Genomic DNA, 27,386 nt, shown 5'->3' with positions numbered 1-27,386 from the left:
CCTTTAGATAGAGGTGTGCACCGTAGGGGATATAGTGCTTTATCTCCACCGCTGCCCCCTCCGCACAACTCTACTTTGATTTAGTCCCTTCTCACTCTGTCACTTGTAATGGTTTGCCTGCCCCGTAATGGGCTTTGTTTGGAGATATGCTATTGGTCACACGAATGGTTTACTGCTCTTGACGATATGTCTAGATTAGAGTGGTGCTGGAAAAGCACAGCAGGTGAGGTAGGATCCGAGGAGCTGGAAAATGAATGTTTTGGCAAAAGCCCTTTTCCAGCACCACTCTAATCTAGGCTCTGGTTTCCAGCGTCTGTGGTCCTCACTTTTGCACTGCTGGTGATTATATGTTAACCAAAAGCAAAATGGCAGAATGATGATTTTGATGGTGGGAAGCTTGCTGTGATAATATTTCTGGATCGGAGAAATGGGGAAAAAGAACACTTCACAGCTCACAGAACGAGAAATGAAAAGCAGTTAAATCAAACCAAAGGTTCAGATAAGGAGGGAATATTTCCCTGGTTTTCGAGTAGCTGAAAAGTGATGGTGTCCGGGAATAGACAGGATTTTGTTTTACAAAGGTTGGAAGTTTTAAAACTGTTATATTCAGACAATTTACGTTATTTTCTTGAATTTTATTTGCTGTGCAAAAAACTTTTACATTTTAAAACCAAAATTTACATCCTGCAGTAACATCAACCGGGTTTCAGCAACGAGAGATAGAACCCATTTCCAGGATACGGGCATCACTGGCTCAGCCAACATTTATACCCCATCTCTAGTTACCCTTGGGAAGATGGTAGGGAGCTGCTGTCTTGTAAAATTCACAGTCCATTTGCTGCAGAGAGACCGACAATGCTGCGAGGAGAGTGTTGCAGGATTTTGGCCGAGTGATTCTCTATCTTTGCTTCTTCAAATGCTGGTTAACTTAATCATGATCTGCACATGATTTTGAGATTTCAGTCTGCAAATCTTTACCATCTAGCACCCTGTATAAAGGAATATGTACAGATTAGAAATTCAGAACAGACAATTCTAGTTTCTCTGGAATATCTTTTTCCCTTTCTTCCCCCAAAGCTATAACCCTCCAGTCCACTTACTCTCTCCCACCATTCTGATTCTGCTACCCCCTAATGTACACCCTCCCCATTCTCATGGAGTTGTTGATAAACAGATCCATGCCACCACTTCCCGTCCCTGGTTAGACTCTGCACCCTTTCCGGGTTCACTTCCTTTGCCTTCAGTTGCTGCAAGGCAATAATGTAACAGCAGAATGAAATAAAAGGAAACAGAAAGGGAGGTGGCAGATCCTGGACAGAAGAGGAACCTTCAGTCTGGGAGATTGGGTCAGATCCTTCTTCGTTCCCCATTAGTTGATTCCTTCCATTACAATGAATTGTGGATGGAGAGTGGTCCTACATGGGCGTAGTGACACTTTGACCCCCACCCCCAACAGATCAATACTATGAGCAGATACATTCATCCTCCAGCCAATCATAGTGTGAAAAACTTTCTGCAAAGTATATTTACCCAAAGCACATGCTCCAAACCCGCCCACATTCTGTACATGTACAGTGCCAGGTTTCCCCACACACGTGTGGGCCCTGTTTCAGGGATTGTGGGAGTTGTAGTCCCCATGAAGCCACTGGAGCCCTGTCTCTGGAAAGTCAATGAAAATTGTGGACTGGAGGGTGTTGTGTATCGGATCCCCATTCAGACACACAGAAAGTATGGACTGTCACTGGGTTTGACTGAGACATCTGCTTCCACAACCTGATTTTCTGATGTAAGGAATACAGATTCAGCCAACTGGAGTGTGGAGAGGTTAATAGGAAGTGCAGATTTTAAGCAGAGGTGGCTCAATGGTTAGCGTTGCTGACTCACAGCGTCAGGGGCCTGGATTTGATTCAGCCTTAGGTGACTGTGTGGGTTTCCTCTGGGTGCTCCAGTTGCATTTTACAGTCCAAAAATGTGCGGGTTAAGTAGATTGCCTATGCGAAATTCCCAGTGTCCATGCCTGTGCAGGTTAAGCCATTAACCACGGGAAATACAGGGAATGGGTGAGTCTGAATGGGATGCTCATCATCGGGTTAGTGTGGACTCCATGGACGATTACCCTGTTTCTGCACTGTAGGGATTCTATTCCATTCTCATGAAGAAGAATGTACCTATCTCAATGTGCTATGAATCTGTGGAATTCCCTATTCAAAATGCGGTGGATGCCAGGACAATGAGCACATTTGATGAAGAGATACACATGTTGAATTTGCAATGAGTTAAAGGGTGAGAGAGAGCAGGTGGGAAAATCCAGCTGAGACGGAGGTGAGTTCAATCATCATGGTATTAAATGGTGGGGCTGGTTCTCCAGTGCCCAGTGCTTATCCTCTTACGGTAATAACTGGTAAGCTGAATCCAAAACTTCACCAAAGGAGATTTTCAGAAAATGCAGGATAGTCAGGTGGATTAGCATTCCAAACTTAGATAGTAAGGAAGCATGCAGGAGATAATGATTTTACAATTTTAAACTGAGGTGAGTTACAAATCACACAACAACACGTTATAGTCCAACAGATTTAATTGGATCATGATGAAGGAGCAACATTCCGAAATCTAGTGTGGTTCCAATTTAACCTGAAGGACTAGAACCTGGTGTTGTGAGATTTTTAACTTTGTACACCCCAGTCCAACACCGAAATCTCCAAATCATGTAAACTGAGGGGAGACAGTGATTTATGGTTTTAGACTGTTCAGTACATTCACACCGTCCAGAATACTCTGTTGTGAATATCTATCCTGTACTTTATTACAAAACCAAGGTCTCTGACAATGAAAACCAAAACACCCAGGTAACATCGCCTCACCTCGTAATCTGATAAAAGACTTGTGATAAGTATGGTTGAATTTAGAATACAGTTGGAAAGTGGGAAGATTAAATCCAATCCCAAGATCCTGTGCTTAAACAAACGAGACTACAATAGGATGAGGCAGGAGTTGGCTAATGTAGACCGGAAGCAAATACTTTAAGGTGGGACAGTTGACAGACAGTGGAGGAATATCAAAGAATTTTTCAAACTGCTCAGCAAAAGTATATATCAGTAAAAAGGAAGGACTGTAGGAAATGGAATAATCTGACACGGGTAGCTAAGGAAATAAGGGAGTCTATCAAATTGAAATAGAAAACATACAAATTGGCAAAGACCAAGGAGAAACTAGGAGATTAGAAAAACTTTAAAAATCAACAGAAAGCTATATGGGATTGGGGAGAAAAGTCATTAGTAGCTATCCCCAAGGCCAGAACAGCAGTTTACACTGAGAGAGGGGAACCTATTGTGTGGGGAACATATGGCCTCTGTAATTGTTGAAGCACTTAACTGTTACCATAGAGATAATCCTGATCAAGTTAAAAATCACAGGACACGCCAAAAGCTTGTACTTCCAAATAAACATGTTGGACTATAACTTGGTGATGTGTGGTTTTTTAACTTTGCCCACCCCGCTCCAACACCGGCTCTTCCATATCAGAATCATGGCAGAGAGCCCCACTGAAACTGAACCGCCTGTCAGATACCTGACTGAGCCACAGGGGTGTGGGGGAGAGGTATGTGGTTTAACCACAAAGTGCTAAGCTGAACTCAACTTTTTAAACTGCCATTGCCATGGAGATAATATTGAGAGACAGCGTCCATTCAAAACCACAAACCACAAAGGTATAAGAATTGGAGCCATACATCGGACAGGCGGGGAGTTACCTGATGCTTCCGAGAGGTGTTCTGCATGTACACTATCCAGGTAACTGCCATGTCTCATCAATAAAGACTCAAAGAAGACCTCTCAGAGTTCTGTGCCCAGTTATTGCTATCCAGCAGGGTTCAGGAATATGAGTACACAGCAGTCAGTCTTCACAGTGGAGGATACGAAGAGCATGCCAGTAATTGATAAGGAGACTGAGGAGGGTGAGGATCTAGATAATAACCATTATCATAAAAGAGTTAGAGCTGTCCTTCTATCCTTTGTCCCTCCTGTTTCTCACCTACATACTCCAGGAGGTGACATCGTTCAAAATATCGTGTTGGGTTTCACACGTACTTTAACAATGCCCAGCTGTACCTCATCATCATCCTCACGAGGTGGCATAATGGCAGTGTTTAGCACTGCTGCCTCACAGCATCGGGGTCCCAGGTTCGAATCCAGCCTTGGGTGACTGTCTGTGTGGAATGTGCACATTCTCTCCATGTCTGCGTGGGTTTCCTCCATGTGCTCCGGTTTCCTCCCACAATCCAAATATGCGTAGGTGAGGTGAATTAGCCATGCTAAATTGCCCATAGTGTTAGGTGCATTAGTCAGAGGGAAATGGGTCTGGGTGGGCTACACTTCCGAGGGTCGGTTGGACTGGTTGGGCCGAAGGGCCTGTTTCCACACTGCAGGAAATCTAATCTAATCAAATCCATGAATCTGATTCGGAGCCTCCTGGGTGTTGGTGAAACCTCCCCACACCTTCAATGCTTTCCTTCCTGGTCAGACCCAAACTGATTTTTTTTTCCCTAATCTGGAACCTCTTATTTATTTCCCCACACCGACCCTCTGATGAGAACCATCCTGCACACACTGGACAAATCATATCTGGTTGAACTAAAATGAATCAAATTAGAACTTTAATTGCAGGCCCACCTTTGTTCCTTTCCATAACATTCCTGAATCTTCACCCGAGTTCTGATAACTTTCTGCAAAATGCTCCCCCCACAGATATGCCGACCACTTGTCACGATACCGGGGCAGGGACCATTCTCCTGGGTCCTGTTCTCAGAGGGAGGAAGGGAGGGAGCTGGCAATGACAGATTAATCCCACACACCCACAGACTCTCTCTCTGGCACTGACCCATACTGCACATACACCAACAATTGGCCAGCACTGCGCCCGTGCACTGGTTCCCCCCTCCTAAAGAGCATGCTCCAGATCACAGGTGCCTGGGTGATTGACAGCAGCTGTGCCCAATAGAGTGGAGGGGGCGGGGCTGGAGGACTGGGACAATGGGATTGTAAACAACGAATGAATGTGGAGGACACTGGGGGATGGGCAGGTCAGTGAGGGACAGGAGCAGTGCAGCAGCAGGAGGGGATCCTGCACAAACTGAGCAATGGGAGAGTCTGACAGGAGAGAAACTACAGGATGGTTCTGTTTAGACGCTCAGGCTGGGACAGCTGGGAGACATGTTTTCCAATCAGTCTCTTCAAAGCAGCTGTTACCAAACTCTGAACCCGATTCTCTTGGTCCAGAGGTAAGGACACTACCACCATATCTTGGTGGGCTAGTGGAAAGAAGGGAAGATTTTCTCAATCTCACTCACATGGAAACTCCATGAGCTCCTCCCACTTACTCTCTACGGTAGGGATGGAGGGGACAGAGCAGATGGGACGGGGTTTAGGGATATAGGGACTGCCTTTCAAATGGAACTCATCTGTGTTATTAACAAGACTCAATACACAGTCAATAACACATAGCTGGTGTACGTGAACTTTATCCAGAATATTAACACCCATAACTGGGTGACGCAGACCCCAATGTACAGAGTTAAGTCTTGGATATTAATAACTGCTTTGTGTGTGAGAAATCACGTCTCATGAACTTGTGTCAATTGTTTTGAAGTAACAATAAAGAGGATTGATGAGGACAAAGCGGTGGAAATGATCTACATGGACTTCAGTAAGGCATTTAACAAGGTTCCCCATGGGAGACTGGTTAGCAAGGTTAGATCTCATGGAATACAGAGAGAACTAGCCATTTGAATACAAAACTGGTTCAAAGGTAGAAGACAGAGGGTAGTGGTGGAAGTTTGCTTTTCAGATTGGAGACCTGTGACCAGTGGGGTGCCACAAAGGATAGGTGCTGGATCCACAAATTTTCATAATTTATATAAATTATTTGGATGTGAATATAGGAAGTATTGTTAGTAAGATGACACCAAAATTGGAGGTGTAGTGGACAGTGAAGAGGATTAACTCACATTACAATGGGATCTTGATCAGATGGTTGAATGTGCTGAGGACTGGCAGATGGAGTTTAATTTAGATAAATGTGAGGTGCTGCATTTTGGAAAAGCAAATATTAGCACGGTGTATACACTTAATGGTAGGGTCCTCGGGAGTGCTGCTGAACAAAGAGACCTTGGAGTGCAGGTTCATAGCTCCTTGAAAGCAGAATCGCAGGTAGATAGGATAGTGAAGAAGGTGTTTAGTATGCTTTCCTTTATTGGTCAGAGGACTGAGTATAGAAGTTGGGAAGTCGTATTGCGGCTGTACAGGACATTGGTTAGGCCACGCTTGGAATATTGTGTGCAATTCTGGTCTCCTTCCTATCAAAACAATATTGTGAAACTTGAAAGGGGTTAGCAAAGTATTACAAGCATGTTGCCAGGGTTGGAGGATTTGAGCTACAGGGAGAGGCATAATACATTGTTTTCCCTGGAGCGTCAGAGGCTGATGGGTGACCTTATAGATGTTTATAAAATCAGTAGGGGCATGGATACAATAGACAATAGACAATAGATGCAGGAGTAGGCCATTCAGCCCTTCGAGCCTGCACCGCCATTCAATATGATCATGGCTGATCATTCCCAATCAGTATCCTGTTCCATCCTTATCTCCATAACCCTTGACTCCACTATCTTTAAGAGCTCTATCCAATTCTTTCTTAAATGAATCCAGAGACTGGGCCTCCATAGGGTAAATACATAAGGTCTTTTCCCTGTGGTGGGGAGGAGGCATGATGGGGGGTGGGAGACAGAGGGGGGAGGCTGAGAGGGGAGAGACCGAGAGGGGAGGGTGATGGTTATTTTGTAGATCTACAACACAACCCTGTTCCTGTTTTCTCCCCATCACATTCAATCCCTCTGAAGGGCTCAGAACAAGTGCACAGACCCTGGAAAGTAGAGTTTGAGGGTGATCAAGTGCTGAAGGTTGCATTTGGGACGCTGACCTTTATTGGTCAGTGCATATATCAATAAATGGACCTGGGTTCAATTCCACTGTCCTGGATTCATGTCTGTGGCCACAGACGCGCCTGTCTCTGACCCTGACTCTGACTACTGGATCCCCTGTTACGATAGCTCTGCCATTCTCCTTCCTCCCGTTCTGTGCAGCGGAGCTATCTGTGGTGCACTGAACCTGGCTGTTGCTGATTTCCCCTGAGAGTCTACTCCACCTGGTCCCCCCTTATCGAATCCCAAGCGGTGCACAATATCTGTTTGAGAAGCGGAACGATCAGTGAGGAGTCCTGCATTCCTTCCTGAGCCTTTTACTTATCTGATGGTCACCCATTCCCTTTCTGCCTGTGTAACCCTCACCTGCAGTGTGACTAACTCACTAAACGTGCTGTCCATAACATTCTCAGTATTGCAGATGCTCCACAGTGAGTTCACTCTCAGCTCCAGGTCTGAAAAGCAGTTTCCCAGTAGCTGCAGATGGGCACACTTCCTGCACACATCGCCGTCACGGACACTGGAAGTGTCCCTTATTTCCCACATTGTGCAAGAGGAGCACACCACTGGTCTAAGATCTCCTGTCACAATGTCTCTCTAGTTTCAGTTATTTACTCCCATTAGGAGAATCTAAATGCGCTGGCAACCTTCCTTCTCTTCAGACATTTCCATTATAATCAAAAGCCCCGATCTTTACTTAAGCTGACACTTTATACTTTAAAAACTGTTTAAAAAAACTCAGCAGGTTTCACTTACAACTTGGCTGTTCCCATTGGGGCCATGTGAATTTCTGAATGGCCTGAACTAAAACTGAAGCTGTGGTTCACCTTCTCCCTGTCTCCCCTCGCTCTGTTTACACCCAACTCCAAAACACTCTCATTGAGGCAGGCAGCATTCACAGTGCAGCCCTGTCATTTTCATTGTCTGCTCACACCTACACTGCCCCAGCCTCCTGTACTGTTCCAATGCATCTCAATGGGAGCTCAGGATCAGCACCTCATCTCTCAATTCAGCCCTTTGTAACCCCAGAGTCAACATGGACTTCAGCAGTTCTGAATGAACAGACAATTGTCAGAACCTTGAACATTCCACCTGAAATGGTGCTGGAATTTGAGTCCATAAGGAATTTTAATGAGAAGTTTGCAGGGAATTGAAAATGAGGAGTTTACAGGTTAACATCATGAAGTGGGTGACTGGGTCTAAATCTGACAGTTCCTATAAAGAGACGAGGAGTAATTTGGATAAATCTGCGCTCTCTCTCACGCCAATAATACCTTCCACAGCTGCAAGGCCAAGAATTGAATACAAACCCCAAGGGTGATCCAACCACAGTTTGAACATCTTTCTGCTTTTTGCTTGGAAAAAAAACAGATAATTTCCCACAGACGGAACAGACACACCTTTCTCCTTCCACTGTTAAATGTCAATGGTATTCAGATCCTCATAACCCTGCCGACGATAGAAAATTGCTTCTGAGATCCCTGTCTCAATTATTCTCAATTAATATCCTATAAAATGAATTCACAAAACAAAACTCACAGTCAGTGCAGACTGAACCGTAAAGACAAAAATTTCTCTTGGTATATTTTTGATGTATAAATGCTCCACTTTCAATCACCCCTTCCCCACCCAGGAAGAGGACATGTCCATGTGCCTCGCTGTACCTTGCCCCAAATAAAGATGGTGGCCTAACCCAGGACCTATTACCGCCTGAGGGCTACAGCCATTTTCCCATTTGCTGTAAACGTGGGACCAAGAGTTTCTAATTCCGGCCTAACTACAGAGTGTAATTAAACCCTCCCAGTCTAAACTGGATCCAACTCCCCTTTCCCGTTTCCTCCTCCTGCATACACCAAGGGTCATTCTAGGTCCAGTGACCCTTCCTCAGAACCGACAGCAGCTGGGAAAATTAGAATCCCTACAGTGTGGAAACAGGCCATTCGGCCCAACAAGTCCACACTCACCCTCTGAAGAGTTTTTCAACCAAACCAATTCCCCGACCCTATTACTCTACATTTCCCCTGACTAATGCACCTAACCTATACATCCCTGAATACTACGGGAAATTTAGCTGGGCCAAATTCACCTAACCTGCATATCTTTGGACTGCAGGAAGTAGGGGTATAAAGAGTAGATAATAGGTGAGGACAGTGCCCAAAAGAGACAGTAACATTTGGAAAGACAAAGGAGTGGATAACAATCTGGCTGGGAGGGTGCATAGCTGTTAATGGAGGGGACAGGAACCTGTGTCTGGCACCATCTCTGTAGAGGTGGTGGAAACGGCAGCTGATGATCTCCGTTCTGCGACAAAAAAGACCCTGAACTTCCAGCTGCCTGCTACTTTAACACACGAGTCTGTTCCCTGGCCAACATCTGTCTCATGCTTATTGCAGTGTTCCAGTGAAGCTTGATGCAAGCTGGCAGAACACTGCTGAACATACCAAAACGCCCCCGTATTTCAAGGACTGCAATTACCCCTGCCATGTGGTCAACAATACTCTCCAGTGTATCTCCACCACTTCTCACACCTCTGCCATTGAACCACACCTCTCCAACTGCAACAAGGATAGCACCCCCTAGTCCTCACCTTCCACCCAGATACAACGCATCATCCTCCGCCATTTCCACCACCTACAATCAGATCCCACCAGATATATTTCCCTCTACATTCCTTTCATCATTCGACAGAGACGATTCCCTGTGAATTCCTAGTCAGATCCATCCACCCTCCACTCCCAGCACCTTCACTTGCCAATGCAAGAGGTATAAAACCTGTGCCCACACCTACCCCTCACACATAATGGATCCTTCCACATCCAGCAGAGAATTGCCAGCACATTCAAACACCTCACCTATTATGGCCTTTGATTTTGATGTCCTCTCCTTTCCACTGGGGAGTCAGGACATCAACTTGCGGAATGTTTCAGGAAACATTTCTGGGACACATGCACCAAGCAACCCCACCATCCTGTGGCCGACCACTTCAACTTCCCCACCCACTCCGCCAAGGACATGCAAGTCCTGGGCCGCCTCCACCACCAAATCCCAGCCACCTGAAGGAAGAAAACCTCATCTTCCACATTGGGACCCTTTAACCACAGAATCAAGGTTCCCTCATCTCCCCTCCCGTACCTTATCCCAGATCCAACCCTCCAACTCGACACCACCCCCTTGAACTGTCCCACCTGTTCAACTTCCTTTCCAATTATCCACATCACCCTCTCTCCATTACCCTCCACCTACATCTACCTATTGCCTTCCGAGCTCCCTTCCCACCAACCCCACACATCCCTCTTATTTATCTCTCAGCCGTCTTACTACCCCCCTCTCCCTCCAATCCCGGCATTCCTGATGAAAGGCTTATGCTCAAAACGTCGATTCTCTTGCTCCTGAGATGCTGCCTGTGCTTTTCCAGCGCCACACTTTAACGCAAGCTGGAAGAACAATATCTCATCTTCTACTTGGGGACCCTGCACCCCTCTAGCCCCACTATCAAATTCAATAATTTTAGGTGCTGAACTCTCCAATGTCCTAGCGCCCTAGCCTCTTAACCCACATACCAGTCCTTGTTATCATATTGCCTGCCATTATACACTACCTATGGTTAGCCACTAACAGTCTCCATAAACAGTTATTCACCCTCCCCCAGCCAGATCGTTATCCACTCCTTTGTCCAACTGCTCCCATCTCTTTCTTTGGACTCTATCACCACCTTTCATTTACACCTTTACCCCAAACTTCTGCATATGAACTGACATTTCTTTTCAGTAACATCAGTTCTGAGGAAGGGTCAGCGGATCCAAACATTAACTCTGATTTCTCTTCACAGATGCTGCCAGACCTGCAGAGCTTTACCAGTACCTGTTGGTTGTTGTGTGAGATTTACAGCATCCACAGTTCTTTTGGTTCTAATTTACCAGGAATTTCTAATTCAGGTCTAGCCGCCTAAAACCGTGTGTTTATAAACACTCCCAGTCCATACAAACTCAATTTCTCTCCCAGTCTCTCTCACTCCCTTCACACTCACTGAGTACAAATGCACAGTTCATGGTCACATGTTGGCCCACTGGACCCACCCCTCATTCACTCCCATTGGCTGGAGGATCACACCAACTCTCCTATTGGTCTGACGCTGCCATCAACCACCCGGGCCCGATTGTGACACAAGTTGTGCGCTCCGCCCAGGAGTATTGGAGGCTGAAGGGTGAGCTTATAGTGGTTTATCAAATCATGAGGGGCATGGATAGGATAAATAGATAAGGTCTTTTCCCTGGGGTGGAGGACTCCAGAACTAGAGGGCATAGGTTTAATGTGAGGGGGGAAAGATTTAAAAGGGATCAGAGGGTCAAGTTTTTTCACAGCAGGGTGGTGCGTGTATGGAGTCTTCTGTCAGGGGAAGTGGTGGAGGTTAGTACAATTAAACCATTTGATTGGAAAGGTGTAGTGGGATGTGTGCCAAGTGTTGGCAAATGGGACGAGGTTAGGTTAGGTTAGGATATCTGGTCAGCATGGACTAGTTTGACCAAAGGGGTTGTTTTCATGCTGGACATCTCTTTGAGAGTTATAAGGTAGCCCGGAAGGACCTGAAGAGAGAGCTAAGAGCAGCAAGGAGGGGACATGAAAGGTCCTTAGTTGGTAGGATTAGGGAAAACCCTAAGGCTTTCTATAGGTATGTTAGGAATAAAAGAATGACTAGGGAAGGAATAGGTCCAATCAAGGATAGTAATGGGAAGTTGCGTGTGGAGGCTGAAGAGATTGGGGAGGCGCTGAATGAATACTTTTCGTCAGTATTCACTCAGGAACAGGACATTGTTGTCGATATGAATACTGAGGCACGAATAAGTAGAATGGATGGCTTTGAGATATGTAGAGAAGAGGTGTTGGAAATTCTGGCAAGGGTGAAAATAGATAAGTCCCCTGGGCCTGATGGCATTTATCCTAGGATTCTCTGGGAAGCAAGGGAGGAGATTGCAGAGCCATTGGCCTTGATTTTTGTGTCCTCTTTGTCGACAGGAGTAGTGCCAGAGGACTGGAGGCTAGCAAACGTGGTTCCCTTGTTCAAGAAGGGGAGTAGGGATAATCCTAGTAACTATAGGCCAGTGAGTCTCACTTCTGTTGTGGGCAAAGTCTTAGAGAGAATTGTAAGGGATAGGATTTATGCACATCTGGATAAGAATGATGTGATCAGGGATGGTCAGCATGGTTTTGTGAAGGGCAGGTCGTGCCTCACAAACCTTATTGAATTCTTTGAGAAGGTGACTAAGGAGGTAGATGAGGGGAAAGCGGTAGATGTGGTATATATGGATTTTAGTAAGGCGTTTGATAAGGTCCCCCATGGTAGGCTACTGCAGAAAATACAGAGATATGGCATTGAGGGTGAGTTGGAGGTTTGGATTAGGAATTGGCTCTCTGGAAGAAGACAGAGGGTAGTAGTTGATGGCAAAGGTTCATCTTGGAGTGCCGTCACTAGCGGTGTTCCGCAAGGATCTGTTTTGGGACCATTGCTGTTTGTCATTTTTATAAATGACCTGGAGGAAGGGTTAGAAGGTTGGGTGAGCAAGTTTGCGGATGATACGAAAGTCGGAGGAGTTGTAGACAGTGAGGAAGGATATGGCAGGTTACAGCGGGATATAGAGAAGCTGCAGAGCTGGGCAGAAAGGTGGCAAATGGAGTTCAATGTAGCTAAGTGTGAAGTGATTCACTTTGGTAAGAGTAATAAAAAGATGGATTACTGGGCTAATGGTAGACTACTTGGTAGTGTGGAAGAGCAGAGGGATCTTGGTGTCCATGTACACAGATCTCTGAAAGTTGCCACCCAGGTAAATAGTGCAGTGAAGAAGGCATATGGCGTACTGGCTTTTATTGGTAGAGGAATTGAGTTCCGGAGTCCTGAGGTCATGCTGCAGTTGTATAAGACTCTGGTGCGGCCGCATCTGGAATATTGTGTGCAGTTTTGGTCGCCATACTATAGGAAGGATGTGGAGGCACTGGAACGGGTGCAGAGGAAGTTTACCAGGATGTTGCCTGGTATGGTAGGAAAATCCTATGAGGAAAGGCTGAGGCACTTGGGGTTGTTTTCATTGGAGAAAAGAAGGTTTAGGGGTGATTTGATAGAGGTGTACAAGATGATTAGGGGGTTAGATAGGGTTGACAGTGAGAACCTTTTTCCACGTATGGAGTCAGCTATTACAAGGGGGCATAGCTTTAAATTAAGGGGGGGTAGATATAGGACTGATGTTAGGGGTAGGTTCTTCACTCAGCGAGTCGTAAGTTCATGGAATGCCCTGCCAGTAGCAGTAGTGGACTCTCCCTCTTTATGGGTATTTAAGCGGGCATTGGATAGGTATATGGAGGATAGTGGGTTAGTGTAGGTTAGGTGGGCTTTGATCGGCGCAACATCGAGGGCTGAAGGGCCTGTACTGCGCTGTATTCTTCTATGTTCTATGTTCTATGGTTCTGCACTGGCATGATCTTCAACATTCAGTGAAAGGAGGCAGTATCACAGAGTAGAGGGACTGGGGGCTATTCAGCCCATTGGGGCTGTCCACTCGCTCTCTGGAGATGGTGCCAGTCTGTCCCAACCCACTTCCCATTTGCCTGTAGTCCTCCAAACCCTTCCTAAAAAGAAGCTAAATTGCAAATTTGTTTTGACAATACTTACTGAATCTTCATCCAGCTGTCGTTCAAACTGATCCAGATGCTTAGAACTTACGGAATATAATAATGTTCACATGTTTAACCTGCATTATTTGCCAATTACTTCAAAGTAGTTACTAAAAATTGTGACGTTAATAATTTCTCCCTCTGTCTCTTTAAATTAAATATCCTGGAAAGAAATCTGCTCCTGGTTGAAATCACTGCTTAACCTTCAGAGCTCCAAGGAGAATTATCTGACCTTCTGCTAACTTTCCACATCGAGAAACTTATCTTAATTTTAATGTTTCAGTGTTATTGAGATGTACAGCACAGAAACCAACCATTCGGTCCAACTTGTCCGTGCCGACCAGATATTCTAAATTAATCTCGACCCATTTGACAGCACTTGGCCCATAATCTTCTAAACCTTTCCTAATCATTTACCCAAATCAGATGCCTTTTAAATGTTGCAATTGTACCAGCCACCACACTTTCTCTGGCAGCTCATTCCATACACATACCACATTCAGCTTGAAAACAATGCCCTCAGATGCCTTATAAATTGTTTTCCTCACTCCTTAAGCCTGTGCCCCATAGATGTGGACTCACCTAACCTGGGAATAAGACCCTGGTTGTTCACCCTATCCATGTACCTCACAATTGTATCAACCACTGAGGTCATTTCTCAGCATCCGATGCTCCAGGGAAAACAGCCCCAGCCTATCCCTATATAGCTGAAACCCTCAACCCTAGTAACATCTTTGCACATCTTTTCTGAACACTTTCAAGTTTCACAATATCATTCCGATAGCGGGGAAACCAGGACTGAAAGCAGAATTCCAGAAGTAGCTGAATCAATGTGCTGAAGAGCCACAAAATGCCGTTACAACTCCTGTACTCAATCCACTAACCAGTAAAGGCAAGGATACTAAACGCCTTCTTCACTACCCTGCCTATGTATGATTCCACTTTCAATGAACTATGAACCTGCACTCCAAGATCTCTTTGTTCAGCAACGACTCCCAAGGACCTTCAATTTAAGTGCATAAGTCCTGCCCTGATTTGATTTTCCAAAATGGAGCACCTCACATTTTTCTGATTTAAACTCCATCTGCCACTCCAAAGCCCATTTGTTTGAAGTCCCATTGTAATCTGAGGGAACCTTCTTCCCTGTCCACTGCACCTCCAATTTTGGTATCTATGTAAAGTCACTGACCATACCTCCTATATTCACATAGAAAACATTTACATAAATGAAGAAAAGCAGTGGACCCAGAAACAAACCTTAAAGTATATTGCTCATAGAACATAGAACATTAAAACACAGTACAGGCCCTTCAGCCCTCAATGTTGCACCGACCTGTCATACCAATCTGAAGCCCATTTAACCAACACTATTCCATGTACGTCCATATGCTTGTCCAATAACGACTTAAATGTACTTAAAGTTGGTGAATCTACGACCGTTGCAGGCATAGCATTCCATACACTGACTACTGACATCTGTCCTATATCTCTCACCCCTCAATTTAAAGCTATGTCTCCTCGTGCTCGCCGTCACCATTCTTGGAAAAAGGCTCTCCCTGTCAACGCTATCTAACCATCCGATTATTTTGTATGTCTCTATTAAGTAACGTATCAACCTTCTTCTCTCTTAACGAAAACAGCCTCAAGTCCCTCAGCCTTTCCTCGTAAGACCTTCCCTCCATACCAGGCAATATCATAGTAAATCTCCTCTGCACCCTTTCAAAGCTTCCACATCCTCCTTATAATGTGGGGAACAGAACTGTACACAATCCTCCAAGTGCAGCCTCAGCAGAGTCTTGTACAGTTGTAGCATAACCTCATGGTTCCGGAACTCGATCCCTCTATTAATAAAAACTAAAACACTGTATGCCTTCTAAACAACCCCGTCAACCTGGTGGCAACTTTCAAGGATCTGTGTACCTGGATATTGAGATCTCTCTGCTCATCGACACTACCAAGAATCATACCATTAGCCCAGTACTTTGCATTCCAGTTACTCTGACCAAAGTGAATCACCTCACACTTGTCCGCATTAAACTCCATTTGCCACCTCTCAGCCCAGTTCTGCAGCTTATCTAAGTCTCTCTGTGACATACAACATCCTTCATCACTACCCACAACTCCACCGACCTTCGTGTTGTCTGCAAATTTACTAACCCACCCTTCTACGCCCTCATCCAGGTCGTTTATGAAAATGACGAACAGCAGTGGTCCCAACGCCGACCCTTGCGGTACACTACTGGTAACTGGACTCCAGGATGAACATTTCCCATCAATCACCACCGTCTGCTTTCAGCAAGCCAATTACTGATCCAAACTGCTTTATCTCCCACAATCCTATCCTTCCGCATTTTGTACAATAGTCTATTGTGGGGATCCTTATCGAACGCCTTGCTGAAATCCACATACACCACATCAACCAGTTTACTCTCATCTACCTGTTTGGTTTCCTTCTCAAAGAACTCAATAAGGTTTGTGAGGCACGACCTACACTTCACAAAACCGTGCTGACTATCCCTAATCAAATTATTCTTTTGTGGATCCTATCTCTTATAACCTTTTCCAACACTTTACCAACAACTGAAGTAAGGCTCACTGGTCTATAATTACCAGGGTTGTCTCTACTCCCCTTCTTGAACAGGGGAACCACATGTGCTATACTGCAGTCTTCTGGCACTATTCCTGTAGACAATGATGATTTAAAGATCAATGCCAAAGGCTCGGCAATCTCCTCCTTGGCTTCCCAGAGGATCCTAGGATAAGTTCACTGGGCCGGATGTGTTTTTATCTATTTTCACACTCTGCAGGATATCTGATACCTCTTCATTATAAGCCTCAATCCCACCTAGTCTAGTCGCCTGTATCTCAGTAATCTCAAAAACATTGTCGTTTTCTAAAGGGAATACTGTTGAAAAATATTCATTTCGTGCTTCCCCTATCTCCTCTGACTCTACACACAACTTCCCACTACTATCCTTGATTGGCCCTAATCTTATTCGTCATTCTTTTATTCCTTAAATACCTATAGAAAGCCTTAGGGTTTACCCTGATCCTATCCGCCAACAATTTCTCATGTCTCCTCCTGGCACTTCTGAGCTCTTTCTTTAGGACTTTGCTGGCTACCTTGTAACCCTCAAGCGCCCTAACTGAGCCTTCACATCTCATCCTAACATAAGCCGCCTTTTTCCTTTTGAAGAGAGATTCCATTTCCTTTGTAAACCACAGCTCCCGCACTCTACAGCTTCCTCCCTGCCTGACAGGTATATACTTATCAAGGACAAACAGGAGCTTTTCCTTGATCTTTGAGGGTCCCTATTCTCTGCCCGGTTACTCGTTTATCCTTAGTGTATTTCTGGAATCTCTGGGAACCTATTTCCCAAAGCTCTGTCATGTCCCGTTTTTGCTCTCCTGTTTTCCCTCCAGTATACTCCGACTGCCCCTATACTCCTCCAGGAATTCACACAAACACAGATGTCTGCACCTGCCGTATCCCTCCTTCATTTTCTTGATGAGACTCTCCATTTCTCACAACAGGCAGCATTCCCTACACTACCTATTAATGCCTTAACAGGATCATACTGTCGGTGTACTCTCGTTGTCGTAGGCCTATGGACGCAATGGCAGATGAGGACAGAGAAGCAATCATTCTCAGTAAAAAGGTAATGCTGGGCAAGATAACAGCCTAAAGATAGATGGGTCGCCTGGCCGTGATGGAATGCATCCCAGGGGACGTTAACAGATGGCTGAGGGTAAATAGCAAATGCACTCGTGATAATTCACTAAAATTTGTTGGACTCTAGGACAGATCTGACAGATTGGCAGTCTACAAATGTGATGCGACTATTTTAAAACGGACCTGTTACCATAACTTCTTTGGTGGGGAAAATGCCCGATCTCTTAAGGAAGAAATAGGGAGCTATCTGGATAGAAATTATCTCATTGAGCAGACACAGCATCGATTCATGAAAGGTAGACTTCACTCAGATGAGTGGTAGAGCAACGTCTGCAGAGGCCAATGTAAGTCTGCACAGGGATACAGATTGGCTAAGTGAGTGGGTAAGGATCTGGCAGATGGAGGACAAGGTTGGGAAATGTGAAGTCATCCATTTTAGTCAGACTAACAGCAAACTGATGATGAAATGGTGAAAACTTGCAACATGCTGCTGTACAGAGGGAGCTGGGTGTCCTTGTGCATGAATCACAGGAAGTTGGTTTGCAGGTACCGCAGGTAAATAAGGCAGTGAAGGGAATATTGTCCTTCATTGCTAGAGGATGGTTAGGCTGCAGCTGTACAGGGTGCTGGGGAGGCCACACCTGGAGTACTGTGTACAAGTTTGGTCCCCTTACATTAGCAAGGATGTGCTGGCAGTGGAGGGAGTACAGAGGAGGTTCACTCGTTTCAGTCAGGATTTCAGAGGGTTGGTGTATGCGGAGGGATTGAGGAAACTGGTAGTATACTCATTGGAATTTCGAAGTATGGGAAGTTGGATGGGGAAAAAAATAAATTATGAACAGTGTAGATAAGATAGAAGCAGGGAGGTGATTTCCGCTGGGGGCGGGTCAAACTAGGGAGCAGAGCATCAAAATAAGGGGGTATCAGATTTAGGACTGAGTTCAGGTTGGACCTCTTCAGCTAAATCTGTGAATCTGTGGAATTTGCTGCTGAGTGCAGCAGTTTAGGTTAGCGACTTGACTATCTTAAGGTCAAAAAGTAGATTTGTGAACAGGAAAGGAATTAAGGGTTATGGTGAGAGATCAGGAATGTGGAGCAGAGGCCATGAAAAGATCAGCCCTGATCTTATTGAATGGTAGAGCAGGCTTGAGGGGCCAGATGAAAGTTCTTGCCTTGTGCCATCAAAATTGGCCTTTGTCCAATTCAGAACCTTAACTTTTAGATCTGGTATATTATTTTCTGTAACTCTTTTAAAACTAGTAGAAATATCAGAGACTCCCAACAGTGTGGAAGCAGGTCATTCAGCCCATCACATTGATACTGACCTGGAGAGCCTCCTAACCTCCCCCTGTAACATTACATTTCCCAAGTCCAGCCAACCTACACATCCCTGAACATTATGGGCAATTCAGCCTGGACAATCCACCAAACCTGTACATCCCTGAACACTATGGGCAACTCAACCTGGACAATCCACCCCACCTGCACATTTTTGGACAATGGGAGGAAACCAGAGCGCCCGGACGAAATCCATGCAGAAAACCCCAATAAGGTGATCATCCCTTTCTTATTTCCCAGTTCCACCTAATAACTTCACTGGGCGTACTCCCAGGAATATCTTCCCTAAGCAAAAACATAATGCTATCCCGAATCAAAAATGCCACTCCCCCTCCTCTCTTGTCCCCCTTTCTATTCTCCCTGTAGCATCTATACCCTGGAACATTAAGCTGCCAGCCCGATCCATCCCTGAGTGATGCCTCTGTAATTGCTATAATATCCCAGTGCCATGTTCAAAAACATACCCTGAGCTCATCTGCCTTCTGTGTCAGGCCTCTTGTATTGAAGTAAATGCAGTGCAACTGCTCAGTCCGACTTCATTCTGTGCCTTGCCCTTGCCTGCCTTGACTATTTGATTTCTGAACTGTACCAGCCTCAGACATACCTCTTTTCTCACTATCCTCTTGGGTTTACACCCACCCCCTCACTGGTTTAATGCCTCCCGAGTATCACCAGCCAGTCTCCCTGCCTAGATATTAGACGCCTTCCAATTCAGGTACAATCCATCCTTCTTTTGCAGGTCAACTCTACTCCAGGAGATCACAACGATCCAAAAAACGTGAATCCTTTGCCCCTGCACCAGCTTCTTAGCCACTCATTGAGCACCTCCTCCTCCTCTGTAATATGGACATTTTTCAAGATGTCACCATTTATTTCCCCACATTCTATATCTCCCATGTACTTCTTCACAGTAAACCCTGATGCAAAATACTTGTTTCCTATCTCGCCCATTGCCTGCAGCTCCACACAATGGCTGCCTTGCTGATCTTTGAGGGTCTCTATTTTCTCCCTAGTTAGCCTTCTGTTCCTCATGTATTTACAAAAGCCCTTTGGATTATCCTTAACCCTATGCACCAAAGCTATCTCACGTCCCTTTTTTGCCTCCTGATTTCCCTCTTAATTATACTCCTACAGCCTTTATAGTCGAAAATTTTTTGGATTGGAATAAATGCAAAATATAACATCCTGACAAAACAAACGAGGGTGGGACTTACACTCAATAAAAGTAGGGCCTTGAGTAGTGATATGGGAACAAAGAGACTGAGAGCTTCACGTCTTTGAAGTTTGTGTTACATATAGACAGGGTGGTGAAGAAGGTGCTTTGCTGAGCACACTTACCTTCATTGTTCAGACCTTTGAGTCCAGGAGTTGGGACGTTATGTTGAGGATGTACAGAACGTTGGGGAGGCCTCTTCGGGAATACTCTGTCCAGTTCTGGTTGTGCTGTTATAGTAAGGATATTATTAAATTGGAGCAGGTTCAGAAGAGATTTACCAGCATGTTGCCATGAATGGAGGGATTGTGTTTTAAGCAGAGGCTGGATAGGCAGGGAATATTTTTCACTGGCGTGCACGAGTTGAGGGGTGACCTTGTTAGAGGCTTAAAAAATCAGAAAGAGTGTAGATAAGGTGAATAGCCGGGGGAGAGGGGGATTCAAAACTCGGGTGCATTCATTTTGAGAAGAAATTAGAAAGATTTGAGAAAAGACATTAGAGTTTTTTAAAAAAAATTATACGTGTGAAATGAACTTCCAGAGAAAGTGGTAGCTGTGAATACAATTACAATATTTAAAAGACATTCAGATAAGTACAAAAATAGGAAATATTTGGATGGATGTGGACGAAGCGGAGGCAGGTACAATTAGTTCAGTTTGGAATTATGGTCGGCATGGACTGGTTGGACCACAGGGCCTGTTTCCTTGCTGTATAACATTATGACTCTAATCCTCACTAACTCTAAATTCCTCCATCCTCAACTCTCCCGATCACTGTCACCTCATCCAGCCTCACAATTCTTCCTTATTTATATAATTCCTCAGCAGCCACAGAACGCTCCCTATCTCATGTCCTCCAGTTCTGCAATCTCTGCGATATGTGCCTTTCTTTAGTTCCAGCCTTGAGGATGTCCTCATTCACTCAGATTGGTTGGAGGACAAACTGGTCCGACCTGGTCCTCCAGTACTGCTCTCTGCCCCCTATTGGCCTGCGCTGACATCAATCATCGAGGCCCATTGTGAGGTGAGTGGTGGGATCCTCCCTCTCTCTGCCCTGGGATGAGCTTCAACATTCACAATCAATGGGGCAGTATCACAGAGCACAGGGGCTGGGGCTATTCATTCCATTTGGGATGTACCCTCTACCTCTGGAGATGCTGCAAATCTGTCCCAATTCCCTTCCCATTTGCGCATAGCCCCCAAAATCTTCCCTTAAAAAGTAAAATTCCAAATCTGTTTATGAATAACTGCTGAGTCTGTGTCCAGCTGCCATTTAGACTGTCCAGATACACAGAACTTATTGAATAAAATAATGTTCACATATTCACATTATTTGCCAATTACCTGAAAATAGTTACTAAAATTGTGACATTGTTAACAATTCCCCTCTCTCTGCAGATTAGATATCCTAGAAACAAATTTGCACCTGGTCAAAATCACTGCTTAACCTTCTCAGCTCCAAGGACAATTATCTGTGCTTCTGCTAGCTCTCCACAAAAGAGGAACACATCTTATTTTCATTTATTAGTGTCATAGAGATGTACAGCACAGAAACAGACCTTTGGTCCAATCTGTCCATGACAACTAGGAATCCTCAACAAATGGAGCCCCATTTCCCAGTTACTGGTCCGGATCATTGGAAACTCTTCCTATTCATGTACCCAATCGGATGCCTTTCAAATGTTGTAATTGTATCAGACTCCACTACTTCATCTGGCAGCTCAGTTCACACATACACCACACACAGCTTGAAAACTTTGCCCCTTAGATCCGTTTTTAATCTTTGCCCTCTCAACCTAAGCCCATGTGATCTTATTTTGAACCCACCTAACTGCGGGGAAAAGACCCTGGCTGTTCACCTTATCCATGCCATTCATGATTTTATAAATCTCCATGAAGTCACCTCTCTGTCTTTGACTCTCCAGGGAAATAACCCCTAGCCTATTCAGCCTCTCCCTGTAGCCCAAATCCTCCAACCCTAGCAAAGTCTTTGTAAATCTTGTCTGAACTCTTTCAAGATTCACAACATCCTTTCCAGAACAGGGAATATCGAACTTAAAACAGAATTCCTGAAATGGCTTGATCAATGTCCTGTCCAACCACAATTTGAGGTCCCAGCTTCTGTACTCAATGCATTGACCAATAAATAGAAGCATACTAAACACCACCTTCACTAGTCTGCCTACCTGCGACTCTACTTTCAAGGAACAGTGAACCTGCACTCCATGGTCTCTATGTTCAGCAACATTCCCAAGGACTTTAAGTGTACAAGTCTTGCCCTGATTTGTCTTTCCAAAATCCAATAGCTTACATTTGTCTAAATTGAACCCAGTCTGCCATTCCTCACTCCAATGGCCCATCTGGTCAAGATACTGTTGCATTCGGAACTAACCTTCTTCATTGCCCACTACACCTCCAATTTTGGTGTCTTCTGTAAACCCACTGACCATATCTCATATATTCATATCCAAGTCATGTATTTAAGGACCCAATATCCATTCCTGCAGGACAATGCTGCTCACAGGCCTCCAGTCCGCAAAGCAACCCTCCATCACCACCCTCTGCCTCCTACCTTCAAGCCAGTTTTGTATCCAAATGGCTAGTTCTCCCAACATTTCATGTTATCTAACCTTGCTAACCAGTCTGCGTTGTGGAACATCATTCAGTGTCCATATAGACAACGTTCACAGTCTGCATTCATCAATCATCTTTGTCACATCTTCAAAAAAACTCAATTAAATTAGAGAGAGAGTTTCCCACACACAAAGCCATGTTAACTATCCCTAATCAATCCTCGTCTTTCCAAATACATGTAAATCCTGTCCCTCAGAATCACTTCCAACAACTTACCTACCACTGACGTTAGGTTGACTGTTCTCTTGTTCCCTGGCCTTTCCTTACCACCTTTTTAAAATAATAACCCATCTTCCAGAACCTCACCTGTCACAAACAATGATATAAATACCTCAGGGAGGGGCACTGCCACCACCTTCCTAGCTTTCCACAAATTTCTGGGATACACCTGATCAGGTCCCAGGGATTTATCCACCTTGCTACTGTTTAAGACATCCAGTACTTCCTCCTCTGTAATATAGACACTTTTCAAGTTATCACTATTTATTTCTCCAAACTCTCTAGAATAGAATAGCATGGTATTTCTCCCACCACCTGTTGTTCCATAGATGGCCTTGTTGATCTTTAAGGGGTCCTATTCTCGCACTCTGGTTATTATTTTATCCTTAATGTATTTGTAGAATCTCTTTGGATTCTCCTTAAACTATTTCCTGGAGATATTCCAAGTCCCCTTTTTGCTCTCCTGATTACCCTCGAGTATATTCCTGTAAAAACGTGATCCTGTACTCCTAATTCCTCCGCCTCTGCCACATCTGCTCCCAGGAGAAGCAATTCCACTCCAGGACATCCCAGAAAGGTTTCCTCTTTCAAGGACCGCATTTCCCTCCCACTTGATCAACAATGCACTCCAACGCATATCCTCCACTTCCTGTAACTCTGCCTTCCCACCCACCCCTCCAACCACAATAAGAATATAATCCCCCGGTCCTCACCTGCCACCCACTAATCTCCATTAACCTCTGCTATGACGGCTACCTACAATCAGACCCCACCACCAGGGATATATCTCCCTCCCCAGCCCTTTCTATCTTCGGCAAAGACCATGGGATCTTTGGTGCTGATGTGCTGCCCCACGGATACCTCAGTCACTCACCCTGCCAAATTGCCTAGTGAGATTATCACTAGATGGATCATCCAGTCACCTAGATAACATTCTGGGGCCCGGGGTTTGGATCCCATCACGGCAGACAGTGAAATGCGAATTCAATAAAAATTTGGAATTAAGAATCTATTAAAGACCATGAATCCATTGTTGATTATTGCGAAAAAAAACCCTCATCAATTCAGTAATATCCTTCAGGGAAGGAATCTGCCATCCTTACCTGGTCTGGCCTACATGTGACTCCAGACCCACAGCAATGTGGTTGACTCTTTACTGTCCTTTGGGCCCAGCCAGTGATACCCTCATCCTGTGAATGAATAACAAAGAAGGTCAAGTCTTGTACACAACCATACTATTCTTACAGATAAGTGATCTCTTAGTAAATGTGCTTCTCAACTCCCAGCTGACTATTGGGGAAGGAGGTCAATTGTACCATCCCAATAAGGAGATCATCCCTTTCTTATTTCTCAGTTCCACGTGTAAACCATTCCTGGATGTACTCCCAGGAATACCCTCTTGTAGCCCAGCTGTAGTGTTATCCCTAATCAAAAATACCTCTCCCCCTGCTCTGTTGCCCCCTTTCTATCTTTGCTTTAGCATCTATACACTGGAACATTAAGCTGCTGGTCCTATCCATCATTAAGTCATGCCTCTGTAATTGGTATAATATCCCAGTGAGATGTTCAAAACCATACCCTGAGCTCCTCTGCCCGACGTATCGGGCCTCCTGCATTGAAATAAATGCAGTGTAATTGCCCATTCTGTGCCTTGTCCTTGTCTGCCTTGACTGTTTGACATCTGAACTGTACCAGCGTCAGACTGAGCTCTTCCCTCACTCTCTCTCTGGGTTTACCCACATTCCTTCACTGGTTTAATGCCTCCTGAATAGCACTAGCAACTGTTCCCTTCCAGTGCCAGTACAATCCATCCTTCTGATGGAGGTCAATTCTACCCCACAAGAGATTCCAATGATCCAATAATGTGAACTCTTCTATTCCTATGTCATTGATACTAGTAAACAACAGCTTCCCCTCAAAATGGCTATTCTCCCCTTTAAGAATATTCTTCTCCCTCTCTGAGACATCCTTATACAAAAATTACACATTCAAATAATAAACCTTACACTCATCAGGTCAGCATAAAAGGATTACATGACACATTGAAGGTTTGGGGAGACCTTTTGAGAGAATGCGATGATTCAAAGGAGAATTTTTAAGTAGCAAATGGGATTGGTCTGGAACACAATACTCACACACACAGATCCTAATATACTGAGTAATTCAATCAGAGTTTAGCAGAATATTTACTGAGATTACCATCTGAATGTCCACCTGTAATATCCGGTAATATAAGTTTATAAAATATGTCACTATCAGTTCAAGTTAGAACCTCACACCATCCCCTCTTCGTGGCCCAGGATTACTGTACATATTACGCTTGAGGACATCAGCAGTCAACTCAAAGGGAAATCTGTGGGTTTCTAGGAGATTCCAACTTGAGATCTCATGTGACTGAACACAGCAGTTCTTTGACACATTGGAGAAAATGATCCAAGCGTCTGTGAGAGATGGGGAACAAGAATTACTTTCTTTTCTTTCATTCCGTGCTGCCGCTCTGCCTCATCAATAAGACATGGGGGTGAAAGGCTAATGTCTAACGATGGGCAAGTTGTCTCCATCCTGACCAATGGGTAGGAAGATCCTCTCAATCACTCCAAAGCGTATCCCTAAAAAGATAGCAACTCTGTCTGCTTCCCACTGCCCAGTGCTCCCAGTAAATGTTTGGAAGAATGGGAAGGGGGGATATCTCCTAGAAAATGCATAACTGTAAAGGTCTAAGAGGATTATGAAAAGAGAGAGATGCACAGGAGAAGGGGGCAACAAGTTGCCAGATGGGGTGTAACTTGGGAAAAATGGGAAGTTGCTCATTTTGGAGGAGATAATAAAAGAACAAAGTACTATTTAAATGGTGGAAACTGTAGAAAGCTGCACCACAAAGGGACCAGGGGTAATTGTTCAGGAAACACAGAAAGCTACCACACAGTTACAACAGGGAATCAGGAAGGGGAATGGAATGTTTTGTTTCAAAGTTTTTCATTATTAGAGTTTGGAGTATATACCTGAGAGTAACGTGTGGAAGTGCTGGTGAGACCACCATATCTGCAGTAATGAGAGCAGTTTTGGTCCATTTAGATAAGGAAATGTGTCATTTTATTGAAGGCATTTCAGGGAAGATTCAATGAGATGATCCTTAGTTTGGAGGGATTATCTTAAATAAAGGCTGAAAAGGTTGGGACTCTACTCACTGGATTTTGGAGAAAGAGAGGTGATCTCATTGAGACAGATGGGATTCTAAAGGGGTTTGACAGGATAAATACTGAGAGGATGTGTCTGAGGGTAAACGGAAACCAGATTCTGAGTCACGGAATCAAGGGTTCTGTTTTGGATTCAAGTTTAAGGCAACACACATGTGGGTCAGGGGTTTCAGTAGCAATAGAGATGGGGTCAAATATAAGTTTTTCACAAAATGGGAGAGAAGGACATAACCAAAAAAAAGACCAACAGACAGAACAAGGAACATTATCCATGAATTGGCGGGGTGGGGGGGGGGGGTGGGGGGGGGGGGGGGTGGGGGAGTGATGAGGCGGCAGTGGAGGAGAGAGAGTTGGGAAGTGAGTTTAGCGAGATTAGGGTAAAGGGTCAAGGTGAGCTCTGATAAGGCTTGATAAGACACTGGAGAAAGATGTAGGTTTAGGACAAAACCAGGAATACCACGTGAAGCATTTTGGCTCAGTGGGCTAGTGGGAGGGAGAGAAGCAGCAGATCGGATTATCTCAGTCTTAGTGACAGAAAAACGCCATGTGCTCCTCACTCGTTGTTGGAGGGGAGGATGGAGGAGACAGGATGATGGGCAGTGTTTTACAAAGAAACAAAACCAGGGTTAGTGATATTTAAAATGAATGAACAAACCTGATGTATTTAGCTTTTACCCAGAATATTAAAACAAACAGCTGAAGTCCTGGTTCGAATCCCATCTTGGCAGATGGTGGAATCTGAATTCAAGAAAAAAAAAACAAGGTATTAGGAATCTCCTGATCTCCATGAAACCATTGTCAGTGGCGAAAAAAGTCCTGCCAACCTGACAGCGGCCCAGCCAGCTACTCATGTACTAATCACTGCAAAGTCTCAACAAAGGAATGAAACTGGATGGACCAGTTGGCAACTAACAAGGCACCAGAAATTACAACCACAGAATCAGCCCCCTCGATGGTGCAACGTCCTCCTCACTAACATATGGTTTTTGGTGCCAAAATGTGCAGAGCTGTCTCACAGACTAGTCAAGGAACAGCCTGACAAAGTCATACCCACGGAATCATCCCTTACAAACAATGACCAGACTCCACCATCACCATTCCTTGATATCGAGAGTGTGGTGCTGGAAAAGCACAACAGTCAGGTAGCATCCGAGGAGCAGGAGAATCGACGTTTCTGGCCTAAGCCCTTCATCAGCCTGACCTGCTGTGCTTTCCAGCACCAGACTCTTGACTCTGATCTCCAGCATCTGCAGTCTTCACTTTCTCCTGAAATCTCTGGATATGTCCTGTCCCACCAGCAGGACAGACCAGGCACAGTGGTGTACAGACAGGGAGGATTTGCCCTGGGAGTACACAGCATTGGCTCCGGAGACCAGGACGTCTCATGGCTCCTGCTGATTACCACGTCCCGTCCTCCCTTGGCTGATGAATCACTCCTCTTTCATGTTGAATAACATTTGGAGGAAGCACTGAGG

At 44.8% G+C, this 27,386-nt stretch overlaps 1 long non-coding RNA gene across 2 annotated transcripts in view; it reads right to left on the bottom strand.

Moving 5' to 3' along the window:
• Positions 1–654: 654 nt before the first annotated feature.
• Positions 655–27,386, bottom strand: part of LOC140453018 (uncharacterized) — a 38,396-nt gene continuing 11,664 nt past the window's right edge. For both annotated transcript variants that reach the window (XR_011960446.1, XR_011961404.1), the window contains 4 exons: positions 26,567–26,649; positions 23,818–23,904; positions 19,987–20,091; positions 655–989 (listed from right to left, as the gene is read on the bottom strand). This is a non-coding gene — a long non-coding RNA (uncharacterized lncRNA). The remainder of the gene's footprint in view (positions 990–19,986; positions 20,092–23,817; positions 23,905–26,566; positions 26,650–27,386) is intronic.

The sequence above is a fragment of the Chiloscyllium punctatum genome, chromosome 1, assembly GCF_047496795.1.
Source record: "Chiloscyllium punctatum isolate Juve2018m chromosome 1, sChiPun1.3, whole genome shotgun sequence".
NCBI lineage: Eukaryota > Metazoa > Chordata > Chondrichthyes > Orectolobiformes > Hemiscylliidae > Chiloscyllium > Chiloscyllium punctatum.
This window is presented reverse-complemented; position numbering and strand designations above follow the sequence as displayed.